The 23,166-nt window shown below is 36.9% G+C and overlaps 1 protein-coding gene across 36 annotated transcripts in view; it reads right to left on the bottom strand.

Moving 5' to 3' along the window:
• The window catches only part of INPP4B (inositol polyphosphate-4-phosphatase type II B), a 906,112-nt gene that overhangs the window by 468,900 nt on the left and 414,046 nt on the right, over positions 1–23,166 (bottom strand). For all 36 annotated transcript variants that reach the window (XM_070047524.1, XM_070047495.1, XM_070047496.1 and 33 more), the window contains one exon: positions 14,949–15,012. The gene's annotated coding sequence lies outside the window, so the exon portion shown is untranslated. The remainder of the gene's footprint in view (positions 1–14,948; positions 15,013–23,166) is intronic.

The following is a 23,166-nucleotide window of genomic DNA, read 5'->3' as shown; positions in this document are numbered from 1 at the left end:
CCTCTCTGTGATGTTCTGCCTTACACATAATTCAGTCTTTTAAAAAATGACAGGCTTCTTTTTCTGACACTTTTCTTCAAACAAACAATATTAAAAATCGGATGGTTCTTAGAGTCCACCTCCCTTCCTTCTGTCTCAAAGAGCAGACGAGTGTAGAGAAGATAGTAATTTGGCTAGAAGGTGACAGCTTTTTTCAGATATATTAAAGAAACAGAATATGAAGAAGCGTGCCCACAACAGGGTCAGATGCTTCAAATTCTTATGAACAGAGCCTCCCACACATAGACCTGAGACCAGTTAATATCATCTGCTAGAGCAAAAATAAATCTGAAGCTTTGATTATGTCCTCAGGCTATTTCTAATACAGACATCATCAGAAGTTATTAATTTGCAGAGCTGATTGAATTGCTTATGATGATACATTTCAGGCTCAAATTAGTGTTGACTAAATTATCCACAGTTTCTGATGATGGATTACTCATTTTCTTTTGAAATTTTAAATTTCAAAGTAAGACAGATACCAAATTTAATTAAAATTTTATCTTCTGCTTTTTATGATGACAGGCAAGGAAAATGTATATATATGATTATTATAATTTCACTTTAGCTCTCCAGAGATATTCATAAAGAGCCTGAGGTTATCTACAGGAATATAATATGGCATAGCTAATTTTCTCATTCCTACTGCCTACTGCATACAGATAATACATCTTATTTTCACTATAAGAAATTCTTATTCCCTAATATGTACATACACATTCTCCATTAAAATATTTATTCAATAAGACTGCTCTACATTGATAGACTTAGAGCAACTGATGTGTATTGTAAGAAAAAAAAACAGAACAGTAAAATTGAATTGCCAAACTTTGAGCAAAATATCTACAAGAACTAAGATGAAAGGTAAAGTTTTAGACTGTTGCTCCACCTGGAAATTCACCTAATATTTCTTTGGTATATCATACAAAGTTAGAGAAAATTCAAATTATGGACTGGTCTAAAGAATCTGTAATATTAGTTGATCTTCTGTGATTAGCTGGAGTGTTGAAGGCCTACCACCAAAGGCAGCAGGAGATGGGAGCTCAAATTTTATGTGAAAGTATGTCATTAGTTTGTGCCAGAATACTGAATTAAACAACACGTGCAGATTTCCTTCTTTCTTTCCTATCTCTTGATCTCAACTGAAACACCTTTGGTCCTAGATGTAAGGAGAAATGAGGAAAGGGACTACCATAACCATTAATTCATGTGCTCTGCATTTATTGGACACCAACTATATAGAGTGCACATTATGTCCTTGCCATTATACACACAACTCTACACACCTTCCTATAAACTCATGCCCCTGCACTTTTTGCCATTTAAAATTCCCTCTTTTCGCCCTGGCAAACTATTCTGAGAAGTTCTTTGCTAGTTTTGTGCCCTTGCATAGCAAGTTAACAAACTTGCCTTTGTTTGACTATTGTTTTGCTGGAATCTTTTCATTTGTTCTTTTCTGCTATGCACAGGTGGATCCTTTTTACGTGGCACTTATCACAGTAATTCAGCAACAGAGAGGATGTAGCAAAGTGATAAACCAACTAATTGTTGACACAGATTCCCTAAGCACCTCCACATAACTGGGACCTTAGTAAATTTACTTAACCACACTGTCCCTTAGTTTCCTAGGCATTGAGAAAATGGTAATACCTGTCAAATAAATAGCAGAGAGATTTAACAAATTTACATATGCAAAGCTTTAAAGTATTCCATTTTTTTTAGCCACAATAGGCCAAGGCAACCAAAGAATATGTCCCTCATGACTAGGAACAAACATAAAATGCAATCTAAGGATTTTGAAAGATAAAAGAACACAGAACAATGTTAGAAGTTAAAATTCAGAAAGTTAACCATATGAGGTGATATTTTTTCCTCCATATTTTCTCATTTTTAAAAATATGAGGACAGTTTCCATTTTTGACATGTGTCATAAAACAAACTGATAAATTGAAAGGAATTGAAACTGTATAAAGCATATTCTGAGACCATAATGCTCTTAAACTAGAATTCAGCAATAAAAAGTTGGAAAATACAAATATGTAGAACAAAGCAAAATGCCCATATCAAATTTGTGGGATGTAGCTAAATTAGTGCTTATAGAAAAATAGAAAGTGCTTATGTTAGAAATTTCAAGTAAATGATCTAAGCTTCCATTTTAGAAAACTAGAAAAAATACATTAAACTGAAAGCAAGCAGAAGTAATTAAAAGAAATAATGAAATCGATCAAGTTGAAAATTAAAACAGAGAAATTAATGAAATCAAAAGCTAATTCTTAAAAGACCAATAAAGTTGTTAAACCCTACACAGACTGACCAATAAATAAAAGACATAAATTACTAGTATCAAGAATATAAGAGGTGACAGCACTACAAACCATATTAGATGATTCTGTTTATGTAAAGTATGCAGAGGAGACAAATCTCTGGTGACAAAAAGTAGTTAAGTGGTTGCTTAGGGACAGAGAGGTTGAGGAGAAATTGTGCTACAGGCTAAGGGATGCAGGGTTTCTTCCTGAGAAACTTTAAATGTTCCAAAATTTTGATAGATGCAGAACTCTGTGAATTTACTGAAAATGATAGACTTATATAAGTTAAATGACTAGACTGTATGGTATGTGAATTATGTCTCAGCCAAAACTGTTTGAAAAAATAAGAAAGAAGTGAGCATTGTGGTGTAGTGGCTAAGGCACCGCTTGGGACACCATCGTCCTGTATCAGAATAACTGGGTTTGAATTCCAGCACTGCTCCTGATTCCAGGTTCCTGCTGATGCGCACCTTGGGAGGCAGCAAATGACAACTCAGGTAATCCTGTCCTTGCCACCTACTGGAGACCTACAGTGAGTTCCTGGATACTGGCTTCAGCCTGGCCCAGCTCTGACTATTGCACACAGATGAGAGATCTATATCTTTTATTCTCTGCCTTTTAAATAAAATTATCTTCAAAATAAGTTTATTCTAGTTGTATAATACAAGGGTAGTATGTGAAAATCAATTGTATACTTATAAACCATTAGTGAAAAGAACTGAAATTTCAGAAAACAAATCACATATAACACCAAAAAAATCGCATTTTAAGAATAGATAAAAATGTATATAGAATCTGTGTGCTATAATAAAAACATCTAAGAAAGAAATCAAGGGGCCAGCATTGTGGCATAGTGGGTAAAGCGACCTACTGTGACACTGGCATCCTACATGGGAACTGGTTTGATTCTCAAATGCGCCACTTCTGATCCTGGTCCCAGCTAATCTCCTGGGAAAGCAGCAGAAGATGACTCAAGTGTTTGGGGCCCTGCCACCCACGTGGGAGACCTGGATGGATCTCCTGGCTCCTAATTTCATCTTGGCTCAGCACTGGCCATAGTGGGGGTGTGAGCCAGTGGATGGAAGATCTGTTTCCTTCTCTCTTTTAAAATAAATGAACACATTTCTTTAAAAAAAGAAATCAAATAAGACCTATCTAAACAGTTATTTCTTGCTCATAGATTACAAAACTCATTACTGCTAAGATGTTGACTTTCTTGAGAGCGACCTATACAATCAGTATAATTATAATTATAATTATAATCTAAGCAAGATTACAGTTGGTATCAACAGGAAATTAATCCTAAAATGTATAATGAAAGATAAAGGAAATAGAACAGCCAAAACAAGTTTGAAAAAGTAGAAGAAAAAGTAGAGACCTCATACTACCTAATATAAAATATAGTAAGACTGGAAAAAGTATAGATACCCAAAAAAAATTAAAACAGAAATAACAGAGAAAAACATGTTTACATACACGGTAAACTAAGTTTTGCAAACATTGAGAAGATGCAAAGGCAATTCACTGTAGAAAAAGAAATATTTTGAACGAAATAGTGCTAAAACAATTGAATATTCAGATGCAAATAGCAAGAATAAACACACATCTTACATTTTATTAATTAACTCAATATTGATCAACTTCAACATATAAACTATGAAACTTCTAGACCAAAACGTAGGAGACAATCCTATTGATCTTTGCAGAGATTTCTTGATTGATACAAAGGTATAACTCATGAAACAATAAATCTGACTTTATGAAAATTAAAATCTTTAGAGCTGGAGCCAAGACGGCCACTAAGTAAGAAGCTCCAGCAAACACCTCCTGACAGAGGCACCAGCGTGAACAGCTATACGCACACCAAATCACCTTCATAAGAACTCCAGAAGCGAGGAGAGACCTCATGCCTTGTCTTGTTATAAGCCTAAGAAAGTCACACTGAAGAAGGCAAGAAGGGAAGAGTGTCTCCCCTCCTCCAGTTCCAAGGAGCACTGTGTAGAGAGATGCCTCCTGTTTGAGATAGGGAGACTGAATTGAATCCAGTGTCAGGTCCGGGGCAAAAAAGTACTTCAGTTCAGCTGAGCCCACAAGCCCCTGCCCCCACATCCATGTCTTGCATATTTGGAGCTTCCATAGCTAGGTGGCTTCTGTGACCCCCTCCCCGAACCACCTGCAGAAAGCAAATCTCCAGCCCTGCAAAAGGACTAGAAGGCACTCAGGAAAAAATCTTGGATCTCAAAGCTGGGCCTACCATGCCAAGATTCAACACCCAGTTAAGCCTAAAAGCCTCTACCACCCAGCTAATGCTGGGAAACTGAGCCTTGGGATTTTCCTGGCATCAGGCAAATACCTGTGCTCTGTCGGGTCAGACTCCTTTCAGTGTGCGTCACTGTGAGCTTCAGGTGGACCAGTAGGGCTCTCCTGAGAGTGTTGGGCCCAGAGACTGTAAGTCCCACGTATGACCATCCTGGGGCCAATCTCAACAGCCAAAGGGTTGTTTTTATCACTCACCCTCAACCTTAAACAAACAGCAAAGGACCAAAGGACTGTTTCTTAGAAATCAGTGCGAGGCTGGAAAAGGCCAAAGTGGATCAGATTCCAGTGGTTTCCATCCCAAGTCTGATGCCTATGGATGGAGTCTGTGGACTTCCCCCATTGTTAGTCAGAGACCAGCACCTTGGTTAGAGAGACTTATTTTGCTGGGTAGCACCACCAAACCCTTGCTGGCCTGTTGTGCATTCCCTAGGTGACTCCCCTAGGGCCTGCCTGAGTAGCTGAGTAGCTGCCCCTTTGATCCCTCCTAAAACACAGCAAGCAAGGAATCACAGGTCTTTCTTTGAACTTCATACCTGGATGGTAAAGACCAGCATTGAGCAGATTCTGATAGTTCCTGTTCCAGGCCAGTGCCTTCATAAAGAGACTCCAGACTTATTTCAGTGCCCCTAATTGAGTTCCACAGTCTGGGCTGAGTAGTCTGCCCAAGCCAGCAGCAACAGTAGTTGAAAGGTTCAGCAGCATGCAATGAGTTTCCCTCTTCAGCAGTCAGACAATAACCCACTTCAGTAGCAAAGTAGGCTGCACAGAATTTCTCAAAAGACAGTCACAAATGAAGGCAGATTAGGAAAACTAGTCCTACATCACACAGATAATGTCATACTCCAGGGAGTATCAGGAACATCCAGGGAACCATGGACTCACCTAAAGTCAAGATAAAGTGCTAGAAACCAAACATCTAAAACTGAGATTTGAAAATGCTCGGATGAAAATTTCAAAATAGCTGTTTTAAAAAAACTAAAAGACTTTCCAAGAGAGCACAGAAATGATTCAATATTCTAACAGAGATTTGATAGAGATTTGGAAGTAATTAAACAACTGCAAGCAGAAATCCTTCAACTGAAAAATATACTAAGCAAAATTAAAAATGCAACAGAAGGCATCAGTAGCAGAATAGATCAAACATAAGGGAGAATCAGTGAGCTTGAAGATAAAAATCAAGAGGAATGAAGAAAATTTACAGAAAATATAGGGCAGCATGAAAACAGCAAACATTCAAGTTATTTGAGTGTCAAAGGAGTAGACATCGTATTCAAAAAGATAATTACAGAAAACTTCCCAAATCTAGAGAAAGATACAAGTATCCTGGTACAGGTCTACCTAAGGCATATTATACTTGAGTTCTCCAAGGGTAAAGATAAAAAGAGTATTTTCAAAGCTGTAAGAAAAAAATGACATAAAGTACTCCCAATTGCCTGTTTGCATACTTCTCAGCAGATACCTGCATGCCAGGAAGGAGGGACTGAGACTTTTACTGTACTAAAGGGAGCCAAGAACATTATTTCCAGCAAAGCTATCCTTCAGATATGTATCCCCAGGGAAACAAAAAATCTACCACCACCAGACCTGCATTGCAAGAAACATTAGAATGTTAAAGCAAGTGCTGCAAAGTTAAAGAAAGGGATACTAACAAGTAAGAAGAAAATATCAAAATATAGAAAATTCACAGGTGAAAAATCTGGAAAAATTCAGAATGCCCTGATATTGTAAATATGATGAAAAAATCATTTATACATAGCATTTCTGTGAATGTGAAGACTAAAAAAAGATTACTACACTAAAATATTAAGTTATAAGTAATACAGAAATATACCAAATATAAAAGTTCAATATTTTGAGAAATGTAGCACAAACACAAAAATGCTCCTTTTTTTTAATTTTTGACAGGCAGAGTGGACAGTGAGAGAGACAGAGAGTAAGGTCTTCCTTTACCGTTGGTTCACCCTCCAATGGCCGCTGTGGCTGGTGCGCTGCGGCCAGCGCACCGTGCTGATCCGAAGCCAGGAGCCAGGTGCTTCTCCTGGCCTCCCATGCGGGTGCAGGGCCCAAGCACTTGGGCCATCCTCCACTGCCCTCCCGGGCTACAGCAGAGAGCTGGCCTGGAAGAGGGGCAACCAGGACAGAAGCCGGTGCCCCGACCGGGACTAGAACCCGGTGTGCCGGCGCCGCAGGTGGAGGATTAGCCTATTGAGCCACGGCGCTGGCCAAAAATGTTCTTAATTAGAAATTCTTATAACTTTTGGTTTTCTATTTGTTTCTTTTCCTATTTTTATAATCAATGTTATCATTTCAAGATAGCTTATTATAGCAAAAATAAGTTTCTTTGTAAACCTTGAGATAAATATATATAGCAAAACCAAAACATACATAGAGTTACAAAAAATAGTCAGCAAGGAGTCAAAATACACCCCTCGGGAAAATCACTGAACCACAAATGAAGACTGAAATTTAAGGACAAGGAAAGAAAGGGATTATGATAACAATGCAAGATTCAACAAGGCAGTAATATGATCTTACCTATCAATAATTACCTTAAATATCAATGGACTAAAATCTCCAACTAAACCACATACAATCACTGAATAAATAAATTTTAAAGAACAAAATTTTATGCTGCTTAAAAGCAACTCACTTCACCTATAAAATCACATACAGATTCAAAATCAAAGGATGGAACAATGTATTCCATGCATTTAGAGCCCAAGGTAAAGCAGGATAAAATAGAAAAAAATAGATCTTAAGCCAAAAGCAGTGAAATGAGACCAGGAAAGTCTTTAATTTATGATAAAGCATTCAATACAGCAAGAGGTTATAACACATATAAATATGTATGTACCCAATATTGAAGCACTCAAATATGTAAGGCAAAGTTTGATGGACCTTAAAGGAGAGAGAGCTTCCAATACAATAATAAGGGATTTTAATATATCAATATCAAAATGGGCAGATCAATTAGACAGAAAATCAACAAAGAAACAGCAGAGTTCAATTGCACCTTAGATCTACATAACTTTCCAACCAACAGCTTCAAAATACACATTCTTCTCAATAGCATGTGGGACAATTTCCAGGATAGCTCAATGGTAGGTCACAAAACCGGTCTTAAAAAATTTGAAAGAAGAGAAACCACATCAAGTATCTCTTCTGATCACAGTGCAATATAAATAGAAATCAAAAACAAGAAAAGTGTTGTAAAGTGAACCAATGCATGGAAATGAAACAATTTATCTATGAGGAACAGATGAATCAGGAAGAAAGTATTAAAATTCTTGAAAAGAACCAAAATGGAAAAATATCATAACAAAACTTAATGGAACACTACAAAAGCAGTACTAAGAGTGAAGTTTATACAAGCACGCACGCGCACACACACACACACACACATAACAGAAAAGTTGGGCCAGTGTTGTAGTACAGCATGTTAAGTCACTGTATGCTTTGCTGGCAACCCATGTCCGAGTACCAGTTTGAGTCCTGGGTGCTCTGCTTCCAATCCAGCTCCCCAGTAACACTCAGAGAAGACAGCTGAGGATGGTCTAAGTATCCAAACCCTTGCCACCCACATGGGATACCTTGATGGAGTTCTGGGCTCCTGGATTCAGTCTTGCCCAGCCCTAATCATTCTGAGCATTTAGGGAGTGTACTACTTGTTGGAAGATCTCTCTCTCTCTCTCCCCCTCCCCGCCCTTACTCCTTCCCTCCCTCCCTCTCTTTTTCTGTCTTTCAAACAAAGAAATAATAAACCTTTAAAAAGGCCTTAAATAAACAGTTTATTACTATATCTGAAGGAACTAGAGAAACAAGAAACAAATCAAATTTGGATTTGGTAGAAAGAAATAATAAATCCCAGAACACAAATAAATGATGTAGAGACTAAAAGAATACAAGAAATCAATAATATGAAGAGTTTGTTTTTTGGAATGGTGGACAAAACTGATAAAGCCATCTGTAGGCTAATAAAAAAAGCACAAGAAATTTTAAGCATATACAATTAGAGATGAAAATAGAGATATTATCACAGACATCACAAAAATTTTAAAAATTATTAGAGATTACTAAGAGCAACATATTTAATTAAAAAATGGACAAATTCTTGGACACATACACTTTACCCAGATTGAGGAAGCAGAATATCTAAACAGACTAATAATGACTAGTGAGATTAAATCAGTTATAAAAATCTCCCACCAAATAAAGGCCAGGACTAAGATGGCTTCATTGTTGAATTTTCACTGCTGAATTACACCAAACATTTAAATAGGAATTAACACTCACTCTTTTTTTTTATTGACAGGCAGAGTGGACAGTGAGAGAGAGAGAGAGACAGAGAGAAAGGTCTTCCTTTTCTGACGGTTCACCCCGCAATGGCCGCTGCGGCCTGCACACCGCGCTGATCCAAAGCCAGGAGCCAGGTGCTTCTCCTAGTCTCCCATGCGGGGGGCCCAAGGACTTGGGCCATCCTCCACTGTACTCCTGGGCCACAGCAGAGAGCTGGACAGGAAGAGGAGCGACTGGGACAGAATCCGGCGCCCTGACCAGGACTAGAACGCAGGGTACCGGCGCCACAGGGGGAGGATTAGCTTATTGAGCCAAAGTGCCCACCAACACTCACTCTTAAAGTGTTCCAAAAAAGCAGAAGAGAAGGGGATTCTTCCAAATTCATTCTACAAGGCAAGTCTCATCTTGATACAAGTACCAGAAAAGGACACAACTTAGAAAATAAAGCCACAGGCTAATTTTCTTGATAAAAATAGATGCAAAAGTTTTCAACAATATACTAGCAAATAAAATCCAACAGCTCATTCAAAAGATCATTCATTGTGATCAAGCGGAATTAATTTCTAGGATGAAAGGATGGTTCAACAAACCAATAAGTGTGATAAACCATATCAAAAGAATGAAAGACAGAAATCATATGATCATCTCAGTAGATGTAGAAAAGGCATCTGATAAAATTAAATATCTCTTCATGATATTTAAAACTCTGAGCAAATTATGTATACAAGGAACATGATAAAGGCCAAATATAATAAGACAAAAAGCTATTTTCCCATATTGAATGGGAAAATTTAAAGGCTTTCTCTCTAAGATAAGGAGTAAGCAAGGGTACCCACTTTCACCCTTTTATTCAACATAGTACTGGATCTCCTAGATACAGCAATTATGCAAGAGAAAGAAGTTAAGGGCATTTAAATTGGAAAGGAGAATGTCAAACTCTCTGCAGATGACATCGGTTTATATCTAGAAAATCTGAAAGTCTCCATCAAAGAGCTGTTATAATTAATGAACAAATTCAGTAAAGTTGCAGGATGGAAAGTCAATGTACAAAAATCATTAGCATTGTTGTATACCAAAAGTTAATCATTTGAAAAAGAAATTAAGAACGCAACCCCATTTTTAGTAGCTACAAAACATTATAGAGCTGGAACCATAGTTAACCAAAGTTGTGACAGATCTCTCCAGTGAAAACTACAAATCACAAATTACTGAAAGAAAGTGAAGAAGACACAAAGAAATGAAAACACAGCCAGTGCTTACGAACTGTAGGAGTCACTATCATTAAAGTGTGCATACTGTCCCAAGAAATTTACAGATTCAATGCAATCGCAAAGAAAATCCCAATGACTTTTCACAGAATTAGAAAAAACACTGCTAAAATATGTGTGAGATCACAAAAGATCCAAATTGCCAAAGCAATTTTGACCAAAAAGCATAAAGGAGGCACTATACTATGTGATGTTAATATATACATATATACAAAGTTATGCTAATTAAAAGCATGATATTGACATAAAAACAAATTCACAGAACAATGGAACAGAACAGAGAAACAGAGACCCCAGAAGTAAACCCACACAGCTACAGCCAACTGTTCTTTCAGAGAGGTGCTAAGAATATGTGTTGTAAAAAGCTTTGTCTTTTGAATAAATGGTGTTGGGAAAATTAGGTATCTACATGCAGAATAATCAAACTATTGCCCTTTCAGTCACTGTTTACAAAAATCAGCTCAGATGTGTTAAAGACCTAAATGTGAGACCTGAAATTTTGAGACTTTTAGAAGAAATAAAAGAAAAAAATAGACAAATGGGACTTTCCTTAAAGTGAGGAGCTTTTGAACAGCAAAGGAAACAAACAACTTAGCAAAAACACAACCAACCGAATGGGAGAAAATATTTGCAAGCTACATATCTGACAAGATGATATCTGATACGAATTTCAGAGATTGCTACACCATAAAAGGACTTAGATAAGAGTAGGACCAAGAAGGAAAAGAGAGGGAAAACAAGGGAGAAAGAATAGAAAGGCAATATGGAAGAGAACACTGAAAATGCAAGCCAAGACAGTAAGATAAAAAATGTCAAAATATACAAACAGCAGCAAATTAGAAAATCCAGTGGGAATAGTGCACAAAGAAGCAATATGTAGTGAGAGGTTATGCTATCATTGAATGAAATAAACATTTGGGATCTGGATGTTTGGCATCAGGAAAATAAGGCCCGGGCTAGCATACTTTGGGTTATTTTTTTCCTAGCACGGTTAGTTCATAATTTCACTGAATCAACAATGTATTAATTGAGAATCTATCATGCCTAGTAGCATGCAAAGTGCAATGAGTAAGTTAGAAATCATGTTATAATGTCTCCAAAGTGGAATTTTCAATCTGGATGGCAGAATCCAGAACATCTACAAGAAAAAAAAAAAAGTGTAAATAAAATGATTAAAGAATCTGTCTTTGAGTCTTTGCCTTCAGTGTACAGAATCACTGAGCAGTTTCCCACTGTTTTTATCTGCTAGATATTCTATGCTAGATATTCTAACACATATTCGTGAAGGTAGCCTTCTTTCCTTTTATACTGTCTTCCTTTCTAGAACTGAACGCCATTCATACAGATCTGCTACTACCAGTCATTGTGCAAATGTAGACAGAAACAAGGTGGAAATCCTCTTGAAAAGCTCATTTTAAAAGTTGGGAAACTGAGGTTGAGAATAGGTACAATATTGTTCTAGGGTCAAACAGGGAACAAGTTAGGGGGTTCAGATATAATCCAGGCTTCAAAACTTCAAAAACATGCTTTTAAACTGAGAAAAATATAATCTCTGAACTTCTCAGTTTATAGAAATTAAAAGACTCTTTATTTAGTTGAAATAATTCCTCTTGAAAGAGGAAACAGGAAGTTCAATTTGGTGTCAGGTACCCGTTAACATGAGGCCTACACATTTTCAGATAGATGATTCAATCTGGCAGGAATATTCAGTTTTTTGCCTGGTTTTATGATTCCATGTTCATTTTTTTCTTTCTTTTCCTTTGTTTTAAAATTTAAAAGCCACTTTCAATATTTCTAAGTAGATTCCAAATCTGAGACACAGCTTTAGCAGACAGCACATAGCAAAAGCAGTGAATCAAACTCATATGTGTCTTGTCTTTCCAGAGATGAAACAGGCTTTCTGTTTCTAAGTTATGGAATTTGGGGGGATTTTTGTGATTTTTTTTCCTTATTTTTAATAATAGTCAACTTAATTGAAAAATGCTGAATTGGCCTAAAAAGTCAATGCCCTTTCACATACGTATGTTGAAAACTTCTCTCCTAGAATAAGCATAGGTCAACTCTAATACTCTGCCCTCAAAACTTTGATTACTCCAAATACAGAATCTCCACAAATCACCAAGGATCCCTGTCTGGTATGTGCATTTTCAATTCTTTCTCTTACAAACACAGGATCATACTGTATGCATTAGTCTTCAAATTGCATTTCTCTGTTCTTTAAAAAATATTCATTTATTTGTTTTGAAAGAGTTACAGAGAGAGGGAGTGACAAAGAGATATCCTCCATTTGCTGGTTTATTCCCCAGATGGCTTAAGTGGCCAGGGCTGGGCTACGCCAAAGCCAAGAGCTCAATCCAGGTCACAGATGGTGGCAGGGGCCCAAACACATGGGACATCCTCTGGTGCTTTTCCCAGGCTGTTAGGGGGGAGCTGTATTGGAGATGGAGCTGCCAGGACACAAACTGGCAGCCACATGGGATGCCAAAGTCACAGGTGGTGGCTTTACCCACTACACCACAACCCTGATTGCTTTTCATACTTAATAAAATCCTTTGAACATATCTCCAGGAGAAGAAATAGGAATATAATACAGTCTTTGTACTAACATCACAGAAATACCTAGTTTGAATACACCATGCTGTATTCAATCATTCCTTCATTGATGATTTTTCATATCACCTCCAATTTTTGTGCTACAAATGTTAGACTGCATATAGTATTAAATGTGGGTCTTTATATAGTGGTAATATTTCTCTATAGAAGTAATGAAAAGGTAGCAATTTTTAGTTTAGTTGAATATCAATCATAACTTGAACATGATTTTTCTTGTGACTGGACTAAATGAGTTATAAAATTTATATTGGAGAATGAATGTATGGCATTAACCACAGTTTAATCCACAGAGAATAAACATATGGTAGTAATTACAGTTTCTGTATCTGTAAACTGCCAGCAATAAGGGTAACTGATATTCTGACCTAATAAGGATATCAGGAAAAATAAATACTATAATGCAGTAACATCTACTGATCACTTGCATGATGATTGTAATAAAGTACATGAAATAGCTGCTTCAGGAAAAAAGATTGAGTCATTCTTTAATGTATTAAAGTAGGCACTAACTCATGTCATTTGCTTCATTTTAAGACTGTTAAGGGCCTAAATTATGAGAATTTTACACAATGAGGAGAATGCCCGTTTCTGATGAAAAGAAGAATGATGAGAACAGCTAAGCTATAAAGAGTATTTTTGTGTTTTTCCTCTATTTAACTTAAGAAAATTAATATTACTTATGCTGACACTGAAAATTATTTAGCAAGTTCTTAATTGTTCGTGAGTAGTACCTGAGACCATATTTTCACATGTAAAGTTTAATTAAGATTTGAGACAATTATGTGATGCGGGTTAAATAAACTTTTTGACTAGGGGAGAAAAAGAAACTGAACCACTGAAGCAAACCATTTTTTTTTCCTGCTGGTTTGAATGTTCTAGATTCTAGAAAATTACATAATAAACAAAGACAAGTTACCTAAACACTGGCCAGACTCAGGAGTAAAAGAATGTCATAAACTGTATGTTTCTAAGACAGAACTTCCTGATACATTTCCCAAGATGATCCTGGAAATAGCTTTGGGAATTATTAGGTTAAACAAAAGTGCATGAATATATACATATGTGTGTGTGTTTTGCTATTGCTTTTTTACTATAGGACACACACCACACACAAAAAAGTACAAAGCTTCTGAGAGTGTTAAAGTCTTCAGACATTTTCAAACTATCCCAGCCCTAAACCCTTCTCTGCAGAACATACCATAGAACTAGTGTTCAGAGGAAGGACCACATGGAGGACCTCTCGGCAGTGGGATAACCCCCCCACTTGGGCCGCCTCCATCAAGAGGTACGGCTGGGATGGGTAGGCTGAGGTGACAGAGTTAAAGGCATCTATACTCAGGAAACCAGGAGAGAAGACCAAATGACATCAAACAGAAATGTCCAGGGCAGAAAGAGGCATGCACAGCTGGTCCAAAGCCACCTTTATCATGGACATTAAAGTCCTAAGGGACTGGGCCCCTCAAACTCACAGTATTCAACACAGCTTCTTTCTGTTTCCACCTTCCTCTATGACCTGCTGTAACCACATTAACCCTCTTACAATGTTTCCTTTTATTTTATTCAGTTTTGTTCCGTCCATGTGGACCTCTTTATACTCATACTTTATGTCTTAAAGACCATCTTCTTAAAAAATATCCTCTATTATCCCAATCTACATTGGATTCTTCCCTTCTTCCACAGTACTCTGCTATTTCTTTTTTATCATTTACTGTAACTTTGATCCATACTGATAATTGGTTATTTCATGTCTTTCCCCTTGGACTCTGAGCCTCATGAAAACAGGACTAGAGCAAGCCTGTTTTGTCCCAGTCTATAATATTACTGCATAGCACAATGAATCCCATACAATATGTGTTGATTTAATAATAATAAGTAGAAATAAGATTTCTTAATCCTTTCACATTTCTATTGAGGCCTGGCCTAAAACCTCAAAACTTGGTTCAATAGGAAAGGAGAAAACGAATTTCTCTTTAGGATGCACAGATAATTCTAAGATGTCAATCTGGCACTATTATAAAATATTTTGTTAATAATGAGGTTATAAGATTGAATTAATCATCTGTTTGAAGAAACATTAAGTGTTAATTACTAAAAATGACTCTTGTACCTGATTTATGTTTTTGTTCCTCAACAGCTCTGCTCTTTGATTCTTTATTTTTGATTTCAAGGCTCTGCAAATGACAAAAGGACAACATGTTAGGATTTGTCATTTCAATGGCTTTTTTTTATTAAATCACTCATAGATAAAACGTGTAATCTGTTTATAACACCTATGATCAGAAACTTGGAGTAATATCATTATCACAACATCTATGGAACACAGTCACTTCTATTTCAAATCAGTCTGCTCCATTTCGCTCAAATAACTACAGTGGAAGGAATCATGACTGACTCACACCTACTGTTCAAGTGTGCCAAGCACCACTGTGCAACATGCTACTAACCACCAATCCCTGCCAGTCTTGGGGACCCCAATACAACCTAAGAGATAGGAATTATCACTATCCACATTTTATAGATAAGCAGTTTGGCAAAGGAAGGTGGAGTAACTAAATCAATCGCACATATAAAGTGCCAGAAGTTAAATTAAATTTAAATTTAATTAAGTATAATACCTGGTTCCACAGTTTGTATAACTCACTCTTATGCCATGGTGTTTATCAAAATATTTGTCATTATATGTCAGTCAATGAGTGTATAAAAAAGACACCTGACCCTGTTCCCTAAGTTATTAACAGGAATGATAATTTTCAAATTATAAATTTACTATTTCACAATTTCATTTGATCTGACAAAAACAGAATACCTTAAAGTTGTTCTCTACTCACTATACTTTTTTTTTAAAGATTTATTTATTTATTTGAAAGTCAGAGCAACACACAGCAAAGGAGAGACAGAGAGAGGTGTCTTCTGTCTGCTGGTTCACTCCCTAATGGCCAGAGCTGTGATGATCTGAAGCCAGGAGCCAGGAGCTTCTTCTGGGTCTTCCACGAGGGTGCAGGGGCCCAAGGACTTGGGCCATCCTCTACTGCTTTCCCCACAGCAGAGAGCAGATGAGAAGTAGAGCAGCTGGGACTTGATTCGATGCCCACATGGGATGCCGGTCCTGCAGGCAGCAGCTTTACCCAGTACGCCACAGCGTCAGCCCCTTTACTCACTGTACTTGATTCAAAACAAGCTTCCTTGCAAATGTGACAAGTTTTTTCTCATTCATATTATCATATCTCTCTCCATTCTCTATGGTATTTAGCTTAAGATGATGAATTCATAAACAGCTAATTTTAAGTCTTACAGACCTCATTTAATTTGGGGATTACAAAATACCTTATTGTAACTTTTCTTAAGATTTTTTTTCCTTTCTTGAGTCATATCAAAAGTGACTTTTAAGTGTTATTTAAGAAAATATTCATAAGAGAAAACATGAAACAGGTCACTCATTTGTAGCTAATGAAAATACAAATCGTCTATTGATTACTGAACACAAAACATGAAGGTAGTATGCTAGTTATACAGGCAAGTCCTCAGTTTGTTTTGTCAAACTTTTATTCATATAAACTTTGAAAAAGATATTTTGTTCTAATTAGTGATGGTCATTAGGTGTCGGAAAGAATAGCCTCTATTCTAACACTTCAGTGAAACTGTATTATATCCCTTACTGCTTTCAAATCTACTTTGCAAATGTATTTTGGATGTACAGAGGTCAGCCTAGTCTCATATGGTCCATAGTGTTCAAACAAGCCCCGAGATAATTTCTTAAAGAACAAGTAAAGCATACAGAGGAAGGGCACCACCTCATACAGTGATGATTAAATACATCCAATATGAACTGAATAATTGTGCAAGTCCTAAGAACAAAATTTTATGATGCAGAAAGATCAACTGTGTTATAGGAGCCTGAATCATTCAACTCCCATCCTCTAATAAGAACAATATTTACTCAAACCTATTGAGGTGTATGGTCATCTTAAATAAACATCCCACAGAGATACCGCAAACAAAAAGCCTGATTTAACACTCAGCATTACTTATAATAAGTGGTCAAGCAGGATATTTTCCTTCAGCAGGACATAAATATTTTCTTTAAGTAGATAATAGAAAATTCTCTATTAGACAACTTTGGTATTTAAACTGAATTGGATCTTATGGTTTAGGACTAAAACACAGAACATTCAAAAACAAATTGAAGTGGTCCCTATCAGGTTTCCGCCCTATGCTATAAAGGTTGGTTATTTATTGATTTTTGTACTCATTCCATTTGTTGCCCTGAATGGTGTTTTTATCACATCCTGTCTCTTCTACTCCAGAATTCGGTGTGATAGAGATACAAATAAAATCAAGCCTGACAACATTTCTTTTATTTTTTCTTTATGTTCCCCATGTAAGAAAAGTAGGCTTGAGATGCCTTGTGTTGGTCCCAGTCTGAGTGCCTCCATGTCAAGGGCCCCAGTAGGTGGGAGGTTTTGAAAATTATGTCAAAAGCAGGTACTTAGAGGGCATGAAGATTAGAACAGATCCCAGGAATGACGCAATATGGAGGTCTCTATAAGGTTTGCAAAACCCACATATTTTTCCCATAAAAGGGCCAGCATTTAAATACCTGCTTCACAGATTATTTAAATGTTGTTACTAGGATTTATTAAAATAAGCCATATTTTATATATAAAATCTTATTTAGTCATCTAATTCATTCCCAATTGCAAAGGCAACGTGGAATTTAGCTGAAAATGATATTATTCTCAATATGGCCTTCAGTTGAACTGAAAAACTATAAAAAGCTTCTATTAGAATTAATGAAATAATTCAAGTAAAGTCCTAGGAAGCAAGGGAAATTTGCAACAATAGTTTTTTCCATATAATAGCAATAATAGAAAATAAAATTTTTAAAATAAATGTGTGCAAATCCCAATAGCAGCAAAAAAAAAACTTAAATCACATAGCGGTAGCAACAAAAATCAATGAAGTCATTACAAACAAACATATAAAGAAAATTATAAAAAGCAGTAAAGAGAAGGAACTATAACACATGCATGAATGGGAAAATATTTACAATACAAATATCAAGTCTTCCCAAATTAATTGATATTGTTAGCATAATTCCAATCAAAATTCTAGTAGGAATAATTTTAGAGCCTATTAATTTTTTCTGAAGTTAATTTGAAAAAATATTGTGGATTATAAAGAAAATTCCCAAAATTAATACTAACAAAAGGTTTTGCTCTATTGACAAAAGATTATTTTTGTGATACAACATTTAACACAGTACAGAAACTGCTCAGAGATTGTTGTACACATTGGAGGAAAATCAAGGGCATTCCAGAAACATCCCATTTTATACAGTGATTCCTTCAGCCAATATGTAATGCCTGTCATGTGCCAAGCCCTGTGGTAGTTATTGCTGCCCTCCTCCTGAGAAGTTTGGTGGCACAGTGGGGGTGGTGAATTAACCACTATTTTCATTACAGTGTGTGGGGAGCAACTCGGACTAGACTGTTACTGGAATTAAGACTTATTCTATGCATCTGCTCTCCCACAATATGGCGCTGGGAGAGGAGAAAACAGCTTCTACCCAGCTGCCTCTCGCCAACTTGAGTGATGACCTCCAGGAGCTGATCCTGCTCCTGATTGAAGGAGAGCAGCGTACTCGGCGTGTGGGTAGCAGAGTTGGGATTGGTAGAAGAGGACTATAAAGGAGGAGAGAGACAACATGCACCAGGAACATCTATCTGAAGGAACACCTATGCAGCCCCCGAGAGAGCCGGCCGGTAGTGTGCCGCTCCCCCGCGGAAGTGGGGAAAGTGGCAGGGGGAACCGCCCTTCCACGGAGGTGGAAGGGACGGTAGCCAACCCGGGAAGAACCAGCAGCAAACCTGGGAAGGGCCAAGCAGACAAAAGAACAGCGCAGGGTCCTGTGTCGTTCCTCCACGAAGAGGGGGAGCGACATAATGGTGCCGTGACTCGGATATGAAGCCTAGGCAGGGTTTAGTGTCGTTCCTCCACGAAGAGGGGGAGCGACAACCGTGGAAATGATATTAATAGTCATAGGGCTGCAGAGGAGCATATAAAAGGGAAACTAAATTCAGTAAATGATAAAATGAGTACCACGAAGTAGTAAAAGAAAGGAATTATGTAATCATTGTTGATGCAACTGTCCAGGTTTTTTTTTAATAAAATCAAATATGTTCTATTAGACATATAAACTTCATGTGAATTACAGTAGTAAATACATATAAAATGCAACATTAACAAAAAAAGAAAAATAGAATTGATTATGTTCTTTTTAAAGAGAGGTCAAGCATATTTCCACAGCTTATAATTGCCTGGCAGATTGGATAACACAAAGTATATATATTATTTGCAACAATAGCAATATAGCAAATTCTATTTTATACAAATACTAGCTACCAAATGAGAAACATTCGAAGGCTACATTATAATGAAGAAACAACTCATTAACAAACATATGGGAGTGTGTTCAACCTCATTAGAACCCAAGGAAATAACCATTAAAACAATGGTTGACAATATTTCATCTGACAAACTGGAGAAGAAAAAATGTTCACACCTGAGGCACTTTGAGATCTCTTAGACGCGACTTTCCTATATCACTAAGAGTACTTTCAAAGAGCTTTGAAAGTGTTTCTATCCTTTCCAAAAAATCTAGAAAGCATTCTCACCATGTGTAGTTTCAGGCACATCCTATTTTAGCATCCACTAAACCAAAATACACTTTGGGTAAATGACTGTCAAACATTCATCATGGTATTACACATATCATAGCCAGCATGTGGGAAGCATGCAACAAATGTGTTGAGTGTTGAAGAGATGAATGAATGGCTGTGACTTTTTACAAAACATATTTGTATATATTATCTAGTAATTTTAATTCTAAGTCTCTATTCTAGCAAAGTAATCCTAAATTTAGGCAATATGTTGTATATACAAAGAATTACAATATGGCTTTTTAAGGAAATAATAGAAATAGCACAAATATTAAATGGTAGAAAAACCTTTGAATAAATTATATCACATAAATTTGGTTAATTATATGTCACTATTAAATAGTTGTTCATTAAGAGTTTAAAAGTCACATTTAAAAAGGCTTATAACAATGTTAAATGTAAAAGGCTTTGGGTGGACATTGATCTAAGAGTAGATACTGACTGGGATGCCCAATCTTATATTGGGGTGCCTAGGTTAGATTGCTGGCTCTGCTCCAGATTTCAGCTTCCTGCAAATGTATACCATAGGAGACAGCAAGTGATGGCTCAAGTAATTGCATTTCTGCTATCCACACGGGAGACACTTTTTGAGATTCTGGTTCCCGACTGTGGCTGGACCAACCACTGCAGGCTTTCACAGATTGAAATAACAGATGAGAGCTTTCTGTCTCTTTATCTGTCTCTCTGCCTCTCTCTCTGTGTCCTCTCAAATAAAACAAAAATAACTAAGTGTAAAAAGCCATATTTAAAGTCGTATATCTCATTTGCAACCATGGCAAATAAGCCTTAGCATAAAATCCCATCTTCACTTCTTTATAACATGTCCATGAACAAGTCACTTGACCCTTCTTTTCTCATTTACAAAATGAGAAATTGGTAGCAATACTGTCTATTCCAAAATGTTACTTTAAATTAAGAATCAAATTAGAAAATTCAGTGTTAACATACCTATAATATAGTATTTGTTGATTGCAGTGATAGCTTTTATCTATCATTAAATGAAAGCAAAACTTACGCATACCAGAAACTCTAGCAGATAATAGGTCAATGTGTTGGTAGTAGTTGCTTCTTTGTTGTAGACTTGGCTGTTCAGAACACTGGGAACATCTCTGAGATGTCCCGGTACTTTCCTGACACCCCTGCCATCTCTCAGAAGCAGAGATATGGCAGAGCTTCTACCCTCAGGCCCAACATCAACAGCACGCATGGAGGGGCCTGCACCAGCACAAGTAAAAGTGAGTTTCTCCTGAAGCAGTGATCATAAATATTTCACTGAGATTGGAGCTCCTAAGGGGATGGCCACCAAGTTTGAGCCCACATACCTTAAAATTTTAGTGGGATTGTTGCTTTCACCAGTTTTTTTCCTACTTAGTATACACATATACATATATGCTGCCATATTTTATGACTGTATTTACATAAAGACAGATGTATTTGTGCTATATAATAAATCATCTTTCAACATAAAAGATCATTTTTCTTTAGATAAGTAAAATATTTTCATAGGTCCCTAAAAGCATTGTGGGCATCGGCACTGTGCCTGTTTGATAAGTTCACCCTACTTAAGGTTTTCAAATGAATTCCTTTGACTGGATTATACTCTGGTGAAAACTAAGAAGTCTGATTGTCCAGAAGGCAAAAGTACAATAAAATTTTCATTTCCATATATTTTCAAAAATTTAAATTACACTCAATAAAAGGAAAACAATGTATTTGAGAAGAAAAGCTGTATTACTAGAAGCTTACAGTAACAACTATAAAACCACACATATTTCAGAAATTTCAAGCTATAAAGTTATGCAAAAATCACTGTGGAAAAAATGTCATGTCTAATCACCCATCTGCCAAATGAATCACCTGTATTCCAGACCTTGACCACGTTGTCACTGTCAGTGATACTGAGCTCGAGAGTCACTATTTCAGGATGAAAACCAGATGTTCTATTTCTTGATAGTTTGGTTATTAATAAGCTCTTCTTTAATGTTGGGTCAAAAGTACATTTTTAAACACTTTCCCCTAAATGAAGGTATCTCCAACATCTGAGTCTTCTTCATGTTGCTATTTTAGACACAAATACCAGTGTTTCAGACTCACTGCATAGAACTCCAACTCAGAAGACTTTGATAATTATATCACATACTTTTCCTTTGATTCTGCATTACTCTGTGATTTCCCTAGGTAACCTGTTGCTCCATAGCAGAGCTGAGAATTGTTAAATCAAAGGCAATGTCTCTTCTTTTCTCTCTTTGGATCATGCACACATAATTTCTTTGATTCACTTGGAAAAAAACAAACTGGACCATGACTTAAAAAGAAATCTGGAACCCAGTAAGAATTTGTGATTTGAAAAGGGTATTTTGACCATTTGTTTTTGAGGCACTTAGCCAAAACAGAATAGTGAAAATCATAAAAACTAGTCATTTAGCAATGCAGATTCTTGTTCCTGATCCTGCTGCTAAGTCCCATGACCTGTCCTATATATCCAGGTCCCCCAGTTTCTTTAAGGATAATTAGGACTCAAATTTTGATGACTTGAATTCTAAGAAAGTTTTAGATTTCTTAAGTCATTAACTATATAAAGTCAAATTAATGAAACTGATCAATGTAATTTCATCTGCATTTAAGATTTACTCTAGCCGGAGCCGCGGCTCACTAGGCTAATCGTCCACCTTGCGGTGCCGGCACACCGGGTTCTAGTCCCGGTTGCTCCTCTTCCAGGCCAGCTCTCTGCTGTGGCCTGGGAAGGCAGTGGAGGATGGCCCAAGTGCTTGGGCCCTGCACCCCATGGGAGACCAGGAGAAGTACCTGGCTCCTGCCATCGGATCAGTGTAGTGCGCCGGCCGCAGCGTGCCAGCGGCGGCGGCCATTAGAGGGTGAACCAATGGCACAGGAAGACCTTTCTCTCTGTCTCTCTCTCTCTCTCTGTCCACTCTGCCTGTCCAAAAAAAAAAAAAAAAAAAGATTTACTCTACCAATTAACAGGGAAAGTATTAATTGAAGTTAAAATCAGAAAATTAGGTATCCTTCGACTGCTATTTCAGATATGTATATTTTCTGTCCCTGGAAATCAACAGATCTATATGCTTCATGCTTATAGACAGAAATATCTCCCACCTTAAAAAATACAGAATGAATATCTAGGCATAAATGAGGGAAAACTTTTAGTGATACTGAAAATCCTTTTCCTTAGTTTACTCAATTCAAAAAAGATTTATTGGGTTTTTATGTAAGTTATGATAACACTGGATATTGTACTAGCTCTCAAGGAATCTCATTCACTCAACTTTAAGTTATTGACTCATACATCCAATTTTCAACTGAAGAGTATGAGAGATTGGGGAGAGATTTGTATTTTACGAATTACTTCAGGAATACAGGTTGAGACTGACTGTGAGAAGGTCACTTACATACACTGAATATGGATATCCAACAGGGATACTGGAAAGAGAGAGGGAGCACTTCGTGGGCTAAGAATGGCCCAGGACTCAGCTGGAATTTGGAATGGGGTGGGGCTGAGCTGCCATAATTCTACACCTTTGAAAGAACCAAGGCTCTCTGATGGACGGTTGGTGATTTCCACCATAGTTCACTGTAGTTAAAAGTTTT

This window comes from Oryctolagus cuniculus, chromosome 8 (assembly GCF_964237555.1).
Source record: "Oryctolagus cuniculus chromosome 8, mOryCun1.1, whole genome shotgun sequence".
Classification (NCBI taxonomy): Eukaryota; Metazoa; Chordata; class Mammalia; order Lagomorpha; family Leporidae; genus Oryctolagus; species Oryctolagus cuniculus.
The sequence above is the reverse complement of the archived record's forward strand: the minus strand, read 5'-3'. Positions and strand labels throughout refer to the sequence as shown.